The sequence below is a fragment of the Bidens hawaiensis genome, unplaced genomic scaffold (genome assembly GCF_021521415.1).
Source record: "Bidens hawaiensis isolate Kalapana, Puna unplaced genomic scaffold, B.hawaiensis_p1.1 tig00038140_1, whole genome shotgun sequence".
NCBI lineage: Eukaryota > Viridiplantae > Streptophyta > Magnoliopsida > Asterales > Asteraceae > Bidens > Bidens hawaiensis.
Window position 1 is genome coordinate 106,420 of NW_027496689.1, and position 15,666 is coordinate 122,085.

At 40.7% G+C, this 15,666-nt stretch overlaps 1 pseudogene across 1 annotated transcript; it reads left to right on the forward strand.

Annotated features, from left to right (window-relative positions):
- Positions 1–7,231: 7,231 nt before the first annotated feature.
- On the forward strand, positions 7,232–15,339 carry LOC143590068 (leucine-rich repeat receptor protein kinase HPCA1-like; annotated as a pseudogene). Its single transcript, XR_013145400.1, has 7 exons — positions 7,232–7,371; positions 7,462–7,943; positions 7,995–8,144; positions 8,536–8,678; positions 8,759–8,978; positions 14,469–14,704; positions 14,785–15,339. The product of XR_013145400.1 is annotated as a leucine-rich repeat receptor protein kinase HPCA1-like (transcript).
- The last annotated feature ends 327 nt before the right edge of the window (positions 15,340–15,666 follow it).

Sequence of the window (15,666 nt, forward strand, 5' to 3'; positions counted from 1 at the left end):
GTTGTTGAGATTAAGAGTTGGTTCAGGTTTAAAGCTGTGGGTAAGATTATTAAGGCACATCGCATTGTTGACCAAGAACGCAAAGACACAACAGCAGCTTGGGTTAAAGTAAATCAAGTGACCACCTTCAAGTCCGTTTCTAAGGTACATGGTGATATTGTCTCCTGGCTCTATGATTCTGACCTTAAAGTATGTATAGTCAAGTGGGAAAAGGGTGTCCAGTATTACGAGAAGATAATGGACGTTCTGATATTACCGCGGTGGGATATTCGTACCCTCGCGAGACGTCCATTTATCAATCGTGGGGGTTACCGAACAGCTGAGTGGTTTCACCAACACTTACTGTTCGAGGTCAATCATGGCTTCAAATTCTTCAAGCCCCAGGTCCCAAGACGTAAGCGCATTAACGAGATTGATCCAAGGACCGGCTGGAAGAAACTTGTCTTGAAAGTGAAGCCGCCAAAGACGATGAAAAAGGTTCATGTGAAGACGATGCCTCAACATATGCATCTCTCTTTCAACCGCTGGTACTATGACAATCGTACTGGCGAGGCCGTCATTGTTCTTGGAAGTGGACTGAAGACTGAACTCATTAAGATAATCGACCAGATGTGGTTGGTTAATTTATCAGAGACAGGCAATGATGTGCTATACAGGAAGCAGATTTTGATCGAGCGCCGAGAAGATTACGACCTGGCTGTGCAATTCCAACGAGTCGTTCGTGTGTGTCATGAACATGGAATTCATAGTTGCAGAGACTGGCAGACAAAGCGCTTCAAATAAGTTAAAGACAAAGAGCTCAAGACGAGGGGGTGTCTGTTAGTGCACGGTTTTGCGTCTAGAGTCTTTGTATTATCGTTAACGTTTGTTTATTAATTAATGTAATAATTAGTTTATTTAATAGCTAGTTCGTTAAGTTATAGTCTAGTTCGCTAGGGGATGTTAGCGAACTAGACATTAAATGTATTCCCTCCTGATTCGTTAGGGGATGTTAACAAATCAGGGGGTGTTTTGCTATATTAATGTACGTAACAAAGAAGAGGCTGGTTCGCTAGGGGATGTTAGCGAACCAGATCACCTTTTATATATAGTGAACTTCTGTTCACAATTTAAGAAAAGTTTTTGGGAGCTAAATAACAAAGTGTTGTCCAGATCTCTCTCAAGCTTCACCTTAATATTATACATACAATACTACTAATCTATTGATAATATATACACATATTTATAACACTGAATCGATGTTAATCATGAGCTAGATCCGAAAACGTATTAATAGTATAGATACAGATCTGAGATCTGTTAGTTGTAATTGTTATTGATACGAGTTCCAACAAGTTCAATGCAGGAGATTATGTGCTTCACAACAACGAGGCATCAATGGTGCATGCGCCAGGAAAGTTGTCATCAACTTGGTAAGGGCCTTATCAAATAGAAAAGGTCCTAGGCAAAGGCGCATATGCGCGGATTCAACTCGATTGCTCACCGGGTCCAAGAACATGGAACGTGGCACAGCTGTGAAGGTATTATATGTAAATCGATTTCATTACTATGTAAAAGCGGGCCAAGGGCCATGTGTTGTTAATCAGTGTCCGCGATTGACGATTTTTGTTTGGCAAAAGCATAACATTCAAATACAACAAAGAATATGAGAAATTTTTTAAACAAAAAGTTTTTCATTAACATAAGGAAATATTTCCAAAAGGCGGATACCAACACCCGCCTAACAAGTACAAGGTTTCTATACAAAACTAATCCTAATCTACTTATACAAAACTAATCTAAACGAGGAGAAACATCATAATCAATTATGTCTTCCGCTTCCTCCTCTGTTGGATTGCGATGCGAAGCAGCACCATCACCTGCCACAGAAGAAGGACCCCCCTTGGATGGCTCCAGCAACTCCTTCAGCTTCTGCACTCCATCTTCCTCCTTGGTTTACTGAGCGATGACAGACAAGATGGGAAACGAAATGGCATCGTATTTTGCCTCGACAGCTTGATACTTCGCCTCCACATCAACGCAATGGAGCGTGTAGAGTTCCAGGGGAAGTTGATCTCGTACATGTGTCATAGCCTCCTGGAATCCCGCCTTGTGCCCCAGCTGCTGCGCAGCCGTCACAATCTGCCCAACGCTCTAGGTTATTGCATCATCTGTTATGATGCGTTGGGCAAACTATAAAAAAACATACATAAGAAACAATACAAAGAATAGATATATTGAAAGTGAAAAAAAAAAAAAGAAAAAAAAAGAGGATATACCTTGCGATCGACTTGCTTTAGCAGCTAATCGCGGTCACTGGTGGCGACAACACACTGAGCAGTTAATGACTCAGTGGTCTACTCACGAGTAGTAATCGCGTCTGCCAGCTTGCCGGCATCCACCTTCCTGACTGCCAATTCTTCAACCTGCTTGCGCAGGTTGACGTTTTCTTGTTCATGAATCATACACAGCCGGATCTTCAAAATTGGAATCGTAAGTGATGTTCCACTTGGGCTGATAAGCTTGATCAGCTTCTATGGAATCACGAGGGATTACATTTACATCCTCCACCACACCGCCAGCACCGCCTCCATTGCTGTCACGAAGATCAAAAGATTTACCACTCACAACCGCCCCAATTTGAAAAGGGGGCGACTGAACGTCCTCATCACCGTCCAGGACAAGGTCCTTGGGCGGTGAAACCTCCATAGACTTCAGAAAGTCAGTAAATGATATAGGACCATATGTACCACTCACTGACTTCACTGACTTCCTAGATGGAAACTCAGGCGACTTGTATACGGTCGCCGTCACGGGTTGAAAAATTGACGCCGAAGTTTCGACCTCATGCGGAACAAACAACTCCGCCGTCATAGGCACTGACGTCACAATGTTTTCGGCCACAGACGGGCCAACCATACCCGTTGTCATCGGCAAAGTCATCGATTGAACAATGTGCAAGGCTTCAGATGAGTCTCCCACACTCGTCCTCATAGGCAAACAAACCACCACGCCGCTAGCCGTCAAAGATACACCGTTTGGCGCAACAACTTTCATTTTCCCTTCTTCTCCGGGAGCGCCTTCTGCGCCTCCATAAAAAGCAAACAAGAGTAAGACCAAGTGAAATGGGAAATAAGCAAGAAGTGGACCTAGCTTAAATACATGGAGACTTAACCAGACCACTTAGCTTCACGAACTTGTCAAGACGGGGTTTCTTGAAAAGAGGAACTTCCTCCTCTTCCTTGTCATCGTCCACCACTGTGAACCCCGCTTGGTGGGACAATGAATGCTCCGGCATTCACAGCGGAACCAACTGAGGAATCATGGGACACCAGAGTATGCACAATAGTTACAGGCTGAAAGACTGAAGACAACATAATGCCTTTAGTAACCTGGCTGCTAGCGGTTGGGAGTGAATTTGTGTCCACGACACTCCCAAACTTATCCAGAACCTTTGCGGACGACACGAGAGGAGGGCTAAATGGCACATAAGAGATGGCAATGTCATCGTCATCATCCTCTACAAGGGGCCTTTTATTAGCGCCCTTTGAGAAGGCAACCATCTTCTGCAATCACCTTGTAACTCCTTCCCTCCGCATTTAGGAACGCGCACAATATGAGATCTTTTACCTGTAAAATACAAATACATGCATCAGTATGTTATATGGTTCAAGTAATAGTGATATGGGGTCAAAATAGCTTACCCTTTCACAAAGCTGGGAGGTGGTGGCGGCCGAGGTGGCAGTGTTTGGTTCATTGGAAGGGGAAAAACAAAGTTATGAGCCGTCCTAGTTAGATTCGTCTCCTTCCAGGGACCCAGCTCCCGCCGGTAAAGGATCTTCACACCATCAGGCGAAGGTTGTAACAACAGAAACGGATCACCCACCTCTGAAAAATAGTAATAACTGTTATAACAAAATCAACAAAAATAACAAAGGTTATCACCTTGACAGCCATTTTAGATGTAAAGCACCATCATGGTCTTGCCCCAGATGCGACTCATTCAAAACAACAGCAACGCACGCTCCGGATACGAACGGAGTGGAGAAAGGCTGTCCTTCAAAACATTATCCCAGTCCGCACCAGTATACGGAACTGGTTTAGGTTGTGGAAGCTCTTTACCTTCAACAAAGTGCATTTCATGAGGATGGGTAAACAAATTATACCAGCCTTGCGCTCGGTAACGTAGAAGAAGAGACTCTTCCACTCATGTAGGATCATGGGCATGCCAAGAGCGATGGCTTTGGCGCTAGAATGGGTACACAAACTATAACAGCCTTAAGAGTTGCACCACTTGTAGAAAGCCACCAACTTGTCAGCCGAAGAGGTTATATCTATGCAGTTACAAGTAAACTCGAAATGGGGAAGGCGCTCCATTCTTAGGATGTAGCTGCATCAGATGCAACCCAAACACATTCAAAACCTCCAACTGGAAACATGTGATGGGCAATCGGAAGTTGCCAAGAATAACAAACTCCTTGTACACGACAATCTTGCTGGCAGGAGCTTGCATAACCGTTTTTCCTCGGCAATTCCGGTTCTAAAATGGGGTCAATGCAAAATTCTTGACCACCTCGTCAAATTCAGAGCGCGAAATCCAACACCCAACAAACTCCATTGTATGAGGCTGCTTAGAACCTTTCTCCTTATTCGGCTGAGAAGAACAAGTCATATAGGGAGAAAACCATGAAAAAGCCTAAAGATTCGTCAGAGAAAAGGAGAGTATGAGATGAAAAGAGAGAAAATTGAAATGAAGATGAATAGGAGAAGAATTAAAACACAACACCTCCTTTTATACCCATTGCAATTAATGCCGGGGAGTAAAATCGAGGCAGAAAAGACAGGTAATCCAATAGGAGTGAGGCACGTGAAAAGCAATGAAGAAAAATGTGTTACAGCTGGGCGCGTCACCGGGATTCTCGCCCACGCGTCTGACATAGACGAAAAAACTACTTGCAAGATGTAACCATCGTCAAACATGTCACATCTCCCACGCCCTTATCATGATATTTATTAAATTCATTTCTCTCCGCCAAGAACACGTGTAATTTCAAATATTACCACATCACTTGTTAAAAATCATCAATACAATTATGATTGACAAAAGGCTCCGCATAAAGAAGGTTTATAATAACCTCCCGCCATAAAAGGATGCGCTAAGGAAGGTTCACAATCACCTCCCTCCATAAAAGGCTCCGCCTAAGGAAAGTTCACAATAACCTGCCGCATAAAAAGCTTCGCCTAAGGAAGGTTCACAATTACCTCCCGCCATAAAAGGCTCCTCATAAGGAATGTTCACAATAAACTCTCACCGTAAAAGGCTCCGCCTACGGATCTACTTTACGAAATATTAGCTCCCACAGTGGAATATACCGGGGGAAACCTTCAAAGAACACCCAACAACATCAACTCAGTCCATAACTCCCCTCATTTGAAGGCAGCAATGGACTGGGGGACTTGTCAAGGTAGGGTACTAAACCTACCCATAAACATAACGTAACTCCGCTGGCGATTGGGTCATGCGCCATGCAAAGGTCATGGTGCTAGATGTTATATCTCCAGGCCCAAACATTCTCTGACACCTCGAGAATGGGAGCGCCAAAGATCTCCATGAGCATGGTGCGAAAATGAGGCATATTCATCATAAAGAACGCCCAACCAATGAGGAATGGACAACACATAGTCAATAGTACTACATAGTATGACATGTCAACATCAGACAACCATGATGTCCACCAACTATCCTTAACGCACGTCTAAAGAACCTGATTGTTGGATTGCCTAACAGGGTAGGTGGCCATACCCTCTCTTTCCTCTCTAACGGCTATAAATACCAAACTACCTCCAAATGGTAAAGGATCCAGAATTTTATTTATCATAACTATCTAGAAAAGTATTGAATTATAACTATCAATACTGATTCTCACGCCGGAGGGTGGTTACGAGAGGACTGCCCACATTCCCTCGTAACGAGCTCACGGTGTTTTGTTTTGTAGGTGAACTGCTCATTTGCGCCGAAGAATATTTAACCCATCGTGGGATGTACTTAATCATCACCCTTAAACTAAGCAAATAGACTGAAGGGGGATTTCGTGTTTCTTCAGGTGGGATCGAATGAAAATTAGTATAAAAGAGAAAACTTAAAAACTCTAAAAGAATTATTTTTAACTTTTTTATTTTTTTTAGTTTATTTGTTTTCCATTATTCTTATATGTTGATATTGTCAAAAAAATAAAACCCTCGTCCGTGTTCTGCATATGCGCAATAGTGTGTATTATATATATGCAAGAGTGTTGTATTAAATAGAATACAACATTATTACACATATCTGATACACACCATTGTATATATTCTTGTATATACGCAACATAAGACTAATGTATAGATCGAATACACATTAGTACGTATGTGTACTACAACACTAATTCATATGTGCACTGCATCGTCTTTTATTTTCTTTAATATTTTTTTTTGCATATAATACAACACTGCATCACATATAAATACACAAATACTGAATATATGCAATTAAACAATATTGAACATATAAATACACAATATTACATATGTGAAATATAACAGTATCACACTGTAATACGTGTGTGCATTACAACGTTTTTTTTAATTTTTTTATTTTTTCCCGGCGAAGAGTAACTAAACATAAGATGAATGGAAGAAACAAAAATTTGAAAATATGTTTTTTATTTTTTATTAAAAGTAAGTTTTTAGGAGTTTTTAAGTTTTCTCTCTAAGGATGGGTTTTTTCTTGATTCTCTCCCTACACACACACACATACGTGCGTGTGTGTGTTGTTACTTTTAGGATGCTTTTGGAACTCGTACAACGTTGAGAACCACGAGAATGACATAATACAATTGTACATTATGCATTGATTCATATAATATAATTTAGAGATAATGGGACATAGAAATATGAGAAGTTTCATAACTGTCTTATCTACCACATTTAAAGCACGAGGTATGAATACATTAAGCGATTCTCTCAGTTCTGAATATAATCCTGGGTGCTGATATGAAAAATCCTATATATAAACACACAGACATTGTAAATATTTGAGGCCACGTTAGGGTGTATTTCAAACATTTAAAACAATAAAACATGGCATATGTTGTGTTTGTAGAATCATGTATAAATGTCTACAATACTAGTTGTGAAATGTGATGTCTACAATACTAGTTGTGAAATGTGACACTAGTGTCAGAATAATCTTTTATTCTGTTTTTGGTTATAATTTGATAGGGTGCTAAGCAACAACAAGCTTAATGGAACCCTTGATATTGGTAACAGCTATAGCAGTGACTTGATCGTGGATCTCAAAAACAATTCAATTAGTAACTTCGTACAAAGTTCCGGATATAATTTGAGCTTAAAGTAAGAGCTTAAATAAAACCTAGCTAGAAATGGAAAACGTGAAACGTATTTCACAACCTTACTAAAAGATTTTTTTGTACAACTTTGCAGCATTGACACCAATCCGATTTGTGAAGGTGGATCAATAGGAAGATATTGTACAACCCGAATGCCGAATATACCAAACAATTTACCAACAAATAGGTGTCCACCTCTAAAATGTGGTTCATTTAAAATACTTAGTCCCAATTGTAATTGCACAAATCCATACACAGGAACCATATATTTTTTCTCACATTCTTTCTCAAACTTGGATAATGCAACCTACTATACAACTTTGCATGATACTTTAATGTCAGCCTTTAATTCGAGACAACTTCCAGTTGACTCAATTGCTCTTTCTAATGCAACTCTTGATGAGTTTAACTACCTTCAATATTGATTGCATATTTTCCCCTCTAGTCAAGATTATTTTAACCGATCATCAGTGGCTTCGATAGGGACGATTATCAACCGCCAACTATTTCCTCTCCCATTTTATGGGCCATTGTTCTTTATTGATGAAAACTATTGCTGTTTTCCTGGTATTTTCAGTTTAAATACGCCAAAAAGTATATTTGAAGTTTAACATTCTGACTTTTGAGTATCCATAGAAAACAAGTCATCGAGTCATGGCGATATTATTGGGGGTGTTGTTGGTGGTTTTGTGGTCCTGTTGCTACTAGCTTCGGCCATAAGCTATGGGATCTATCAGAAAAGACAAGCAACAAAAGCAAAACAAAATACTCCTTTTGGTAAGACAATTAATTAAGTTGATAATATGTTGGGGTGTAAATGTACCGAGCAGACTCGAGCCTGAGCTCCGGGAGACTAAAACTCGAGCTTAGTAATTGAAACTCATGTTTAGGCTTGTTTATTAAAGAAACTTATTTTTTGGCTCGGCTTGATTCGAGTTTTTAGCGAGCCGATCTCGAGTAGTCTTATATACCACATCAAGAACAAGAAAAAGTGGTAAAAAAAAGTGTGCTTGTCGCTCGAACAAATATGTGTGACCCATTTTGCGGCATTCTTGAAGCAGTCTGTTTTGACCTGTTGGTGAACCCACCCAATTTTCCAACATATAGGACATTATTGTCTTCACAACGATCTCATGCGCTTACATCTGCACATCATGTAATAATTCAGGAACATGGGGGGTGGACAATGGAAATGAAGCGGGCAATGTACCTCAACTAAAAGGCGCAAGATGCTGTTCGTTCGAAAAACTAAGAAGATGCACCAACAACTTCTCAGAAGATAACGTAATTGGATCGGGGGGCTATGGAAATGTATATTAATTTCATAACCTTGCTATTTTATTATTTGCTCACGAACAAATTTCTAAATCGGTTAAGATGTTAACTGCCAGGTGTACAAAGGGACTCTTGACACTGGCCATGTAATTGCAATTAAAAGAGCTAAACAAGGGTCATTGCAGGGTGCTAAAGAATTTAAAACTGAAATTGAGCTTCTTTCGCGTATTCATCATAAAAACGTTGTAGCGCTCGTGGGTTTTTGTTATGAGCAAGGGGAACAAATGCTGGTTTATGAGTTCATTTCAAATGGTACTTTAAAAGATAATCTTACAGGTAAATGTACTTGTTGCCAAGCATTTTTATCTAGCTAAAAATAAAATGTCAAAGTATTTACTTCAGAACGGGCCAGTCCAGTTGTGACTTTTTCTGTAACAAGTCAAACAATAATGATAAACATATTTAGCTAAAAAGAAAATGTCAAGTTTTTTAGCAAGTTGTCCAAAGTGTATTTTAAGTCTAATAATCTCTTGAATCATTTTTTATTAAAAAAGATAAGTAGATAACTAATAAAGCTGATATAATTTTTGCAATCATATATTAAACACTAAGTAATTAATCATAGAAACGGTATGCAACATAAATGGCATTTCTTGTTTTAAAATTACCTATTTTGACCATTTACCCAACCCGCTCAGCCCATCTATAATTCAACCTGTAATTTGGTTTGTAAAGGGACCGAAGGAACACACACAAAACATGTTCGTGTTCGTTCATTTAACTGTAACCAAACAAACGATCGAACATGACCAATCAATCAAACAAATGGCGTTTTATTGTACGCATTTCGTTCGTTAAGAAAATGAACATGCTCGTGCTCGTTTATGCTACTTCGTAAATAGTATTAATTAACGTTTCAAGAAAATAAACGAACAAACATAACTGAATGAACGAGACATGTGTTCATGATTATTCTTTAACGCTAGATTCTTTTACACGCTCACCTCTAATATAAGATGAGTATAGAACGGAAAACGTGTTTCCGTTACTTACATATGGAAACATCAAATAACTTTAAAAATTCATTTTTCTTGCTGTAAACTATCATATTTCAGTTTAGTTTTTAAATTATTAAAACTTTTTATTAGCATTATGTATATTTGTAAACTATATTTTGTATTCCCTTTTGTATTTAAGTGATATTGATTATCATAATGAGAAGGCAAGCAATTATAACATTCTACATGGTATCACTAGCCTAAAACCTAGCGCCGCCAACCACCAATTGATATCTTCTTTTCCGGCGGTACTTAGATCCTCCTCTCCTCTCCTCGCTTCCCTAATGGATTCCAAACACCACCCGCACTCACCGTCTCCAACATCAAGACTGTTATTCCGATCACTCTCGATAACGAGACGGGCCAATACACTTCTTGGTCAGAATTATTCAAGATTCAGTGCCGTGCCTATCAAGTTTATGACCATCTCTTACCTAAAACCTCATCAACCGCTGCCTCTATTTCATCGAAAAAACAGAAAGATGAAGAGGTAGCCGCTGCCCTTGCTGCTGCTGATCTGTGGGATCGATTGGATGCCATAGTCCTTCATTGGATCTTGGCACCATCTCTCAAGACCTCATTAATACCATCCTTAAACCAAACATGACTGCTCGTGAAACTTGGGTAACCCTCGAAACTCTCTTCCAGGACAACAAATCGTCCCGATGCATCTACCTCACACAAATGCTCAATAACACCCGACTCGACAATTTCGACACCGTGGCAGCCTACTGTCAAGAGGTCAAGGTCCTAGGTGATCAACTTGCCAATGTCAATGCCCTGCTCACCGACGCGAAAATGGTCCTACAAATTATCACCAATCTCAATGAGCAATATGAAGGAATTGTTATGCTTCTGTCAAACCTTCAACCTATGCCCACATTCCATGATGCAAGATCCAAACTGATGCGTGAATACGACATAAAAGCTAACATGTCTCTTCATGCTTCTCAGAATGCGGGAACGACCCTTCATGCAACCACCTCCCACAAAGCCAATAATTCGAACCATCAGTTGGACAACCGACCTGCAGAAAATTCTCATGCTGAACGCGGTCGCGGACGTGGAAGATCCAGAGGTAGGGGCCGTGGAAGATACGGTGGCCATGGCTCACCTAGCCGTGGGCAGCAACACCAAGCCCCACCATCGTTTTCCAACATGAATGGTCAGTGGGTATTTTAACCTGCATGGGGACATGGTTCTCCACCAGGTCAATGGTCTGCTCAAACTGCTTGCCCATTCCCCACTACACCTCGTCCTAATGGGAGTCAAGTACCGGGTATTCTTGGACCAAGACCTAATCAAGCGTATGCACAAAGTTGCGTTCCTACCGATATTGGGATTGCCCTTTATACCATGTCACTCAAACCCCCGGAAACCCCATGGGCTATGGATAGCGGTGCCACCACCCACATGACAAAACAACCAGGTAACTTCACGTCTTACGTTAATAATGGAACTAATCGTAATATTATTGTTGGAAACGGGACTACAGTCCCCGTTTTTGGACAGGGCAACCAAACCTTACCCCCACCCTTCCCACCACTTAAATTAACCAACGTCCTTTATGCCCCTAATTTAATTCATAACCTTTTATCTGTTAGACGTTTAACTACCGATAATTTGGTTTCCATTAAATTTGATCCTTTCGGTTTTTCTGTGAAGGACCTCATGACAAGGACCCCTATCCTCAGATGCAACAGTACCGGTGATTTATATCTCCTGACGCCACATATGCTTTCCAAAATCAACTCCCATTCGGCTAATGTGGTGGCCCCTCAAACACTGTGGCATCAACATCTTGGATACCCTGGCTCAAGTACTTTACACTCGCTCAAGAAGTCATATTTTATTTCTTTTTCTAAGTCTAATAAACGTGTCTGCGAACTGTGTGTTTTTGGGAAAACTGCTAAACTCCCATTTATTAGTTCTTGCAACCATACTTATTTACCTTTTGAAATTGTTCACAGTGACCTTTGGACCTCACCAATTTTGAGCTCCGGGGGGCACCGTTATTATGTTTTGTTTATTGACGACTTTTGTTATTTTCTATGGACATTTCCTATTAGTAGAAAATCCCAAGTTTTTTCCATATTTCAACACTTTTAAAATTTAATCCATACACAATTTGATAAACGCATTAAACAATTACAATGTGACAATGGAAAAGAATACATCAATAACCCCTTTCTCCAATTCTTTTCCCAACATGGCATGATGTTTCGACTATCGTGCCCTCACATATCCTCACAAAATGGTAAAGAGGAACGCAAAATCCGCACCATCAACAACATGGTTCGCACCCTCCTTGCGCAAGCCAATATCCCTAACACCTACTGGCACTATGCTCTTGAAACCACCACCTATCTTCTCAATATCCTCCAAAGAAAATCAAATAACCTTAATAACCCCACCAATGTCCTTTACAAACATCAACCGCTATACACCCATCTTCGAGTTTTGGATGTTTTTTCTATCCACTTAAACCATCCACCACCATCCACAAACTTCAACATCGATCTAATGCTTGCGTTTTCCTTGTTTATCCACCGAACCATCGGGGATCCTGATGTCTCGATCTCACAACCCGTCAAGTAATTACATCCCGTCATGTAATCTTTGAAGAAAATACCTTCCCCTACGCCAAAGCCCCGATGCCTACACCCGAACCGTATGTGTTTCTTTCGGATCCACCTCATCCCACACTTTGGACTCACGTCCAATCCACCTTCCCCAAGCCTCCCTCACAAGTTACTACCAATCTGTCCCAGTCCAATAACACAAATCCCACCTTTACAATGTCAACTTCAAACACTCATGGACCACCTCACGGACAACCTAACTCTGATCCTAAATCACCTATTCTAACCTATTCTCATCGACACAAGACCACACCAGCCCCACCCCAACCTCTAGCTCCCACACCCATCCATACCGTCCCCAATCAACAGCCTCAAACAAATCCTCCTACCTCTCCCCGGCCCCCACCCCCACCCTTCCAAGCTGCGCTATGCGTACACGAGCGATGGATGGAATATCCAAACCAGAACATCGTTTCAACCTTCATACGTCCTCCATTGAACCTTTACATAAGTCACCCAAAGCCGCCCTGTCCCCAAAAGAATGACGAGACGCCACGACCAACGAGTACGATGCCTTATTAAAAATAAGACGTGGGAGTAGTCCCACACCAACCTAACATGAATGTCATCATATGTATGTGGTTATTCAGGCATAAATTCAAATCAGATTGATCATTGGAATGCTATGAAGCGCGGTTGGTATGTGATGGTCGTAGTCAGTAGGTTGGTATCGATTACGGTGAAACTTTTACTCCGGTTATCAAACCGGCCACAATCCGCACAGCCTTTCGATTGCTCTATCTCAGACTTGGCGGTCACAAATGCATTCCTACACGGGAACCTCAACGAGATAGTATATATGCACCAACCAATGGGGTTTCGGGACAACATGTTCCCTGATCATGTTTGCTTACTTAAAAAGTCGTTATACGGTCTCAAACAGGCACCTTGGGCTAGGTACAAAAGATTCACCGACTTTGTTCTATCCATTGGATTTAAACAAAGTCGCAGTAACAATTCACTTTTCATTTTTCACCACGGGGCAGAGACTGCATACTTTCTACTTTATGTGGATGACATTATTCTTACGACCTCATCGGAAAAAGTCCGAATTAGCCTGATGGAACGTCTTAGTTCTGAGTTTGCAATAAAAGATTTGGGTCCACTAAGCTATTTTTTGGGGATATCGGTTAAAAGAACGTGAAATACTATGTTTCTATCTCAGCAAAGTTATGCCCTCGACATCATAAATCCATCCGGAATGACCTCTTGTAAACCGGTGGCTACTCCGGTTGACACCAAAGGCAAGCTTCCTGCCACGGGACCCGAATTTGAAGATCATCTCTTTACAGAAGCTTAGATGAACCCTCAAGTATCTAACGTTCACGAGACCAAATATTTCTTACGTAGTACAGCATATTTTCATGCACATGCATTCTCCGCGTCTTCCTCATTGGGACAATTTACGGCGCATCATCCGTTATCTTCTGGGGACCATCTCATCTCGGTCTCACCCTCGGACCACTCTCATCGAGCTCCTTACGAGCCTACACTGATGTTGACTGGGCAAGCTGTCCCGACACTCGTCTCTCAACGTAGGGATACTGTGTGTATTTCGGCAACAACTTACTTGCATAGTCCTCAAAACGTCAATCCACGATCTCCCGCTCAAGTGCTGGAGCAGAATACCGGGGTTTTGCTAATGTGGTTGCCAAAATTTACTGGATTCGTAACCTCCTTTTAGAGTTACATCATCCTCTTGTGACGGCCTCGCTAGTTTATTGTGACAATTTGAGCTCTATTTATCTTTCGGGTAATCCAGTCCATCATCAAAGAACGAAACACATAGAGCTTGAAATTCACTTCATTCATGAACAAATTCACCGAGGTCTGGCCTGCGTACTTCATGTGCCATCCCGGTACCAGATTGCTGATATATTTAACAAGGGTCTTCCGAAAGCCTTATTTGAAGATTTCCGTGCCAGTCTCAGCCTTCGAGAACCTCCAGCTTCGACTGCGGGGGTCAATTAGCATTATGTATATTTGTAAACTATATTTTGTATTTATGGATAATATTAGTTTGTTAGGAGAAATCCCGAATGGAATGGGATTCTCTTTTGTATTTAAGTGATTGATTATCATAATGAGAAGGCAAGCAATTATAACATTCTACACTTTTCATGCAGGTGAGGCAAGAATGAGGCTAGATTGGATAAAGAGGCTAAAAATAGCTCTTGATTCTGCTAAAGGTGTGACATAATTGCATGATCTTGCAAACCCACCAATCATACACAGGGACATTAAATCAAATAATATTTTGCTTGATGTTCAATTAATCGCAAAGGTTGCTGATTTCGGCTTGTCCAAATTATTGGGAGATGAAGCAAAGGGGTATATTTCCACTGATGTGAAGGGGACAATGGTAAGTGAAAGCTCCTCTCTTTTAGTGGAAACTAAAATCATCAAGCCGTTAATAAGTAAACGGGTCTTATCTAATTGCAGGGTTACATGGATCCTGAATACTTTAGGACCCACCAGTTGACCGAAAAGAGTGATGTTTATAGTTTTGGGATTGTACTGTTAGAGCTGTTAACCGCATGATCACCTATAAAAAACGGTAAATACATTGTGACAGAGGTTCAGGAGGCCATTGACAGGCCAGGATATCCAAATGGACTCTACGCGGTTCTTGACTCGGCTCTTGGTTCATTGCAAACACTTGGAGGTTTGACCAAGTTTGTTGACTTAACAATGAGTTGTGTCCAAGAGTCAGGAGCCGATCGGCCCAAAATGGGAGAGGTTGTGAGAGAGATCGAAAGCATTATAGATTTGGCAGTTTTAAGCGCTGGTGGTGACTCATCTTTGACTTTCTTAAGTCAAAGTACTGGAAATGTTGGGGATCTTTATCATCCATATGGTGATTCGGTTTCGGATGCTAGCAGTCTGTCTGTGCCATTTGAAACAGAGCTAAGGAGGTGAGTTTAAGGGGTGCTGCTTTTTACACTATGCAATTGTTGTATTGTATATATACAAACTCAGATTGTTAAAATGTGAATTTTGAAATATGAAATTATATAAACTTGTTGTTTGATGGCATATTTTGTAAAAAAAACTCAGATTGTTAGATTATTTATTTGAAGCAATTATATGATTTACACTATGGTTGTATACTTTCTGTTCGGAAATCCAACGATTGGGCCGACACAATATGCTTACTTATAATGGGTTATTATTAAGGGATCAACTGCTATGGATGAAAGTGATGACACCGTCATTAGAAGAACATATGTATCTCTTAGGTAGTCTTGTTTCAGAACATTCACATTCAAACCATTAAATTTGGTGAGTGAGGTTTTATAATTTAGAGACTGGTTTAGGGTGTTG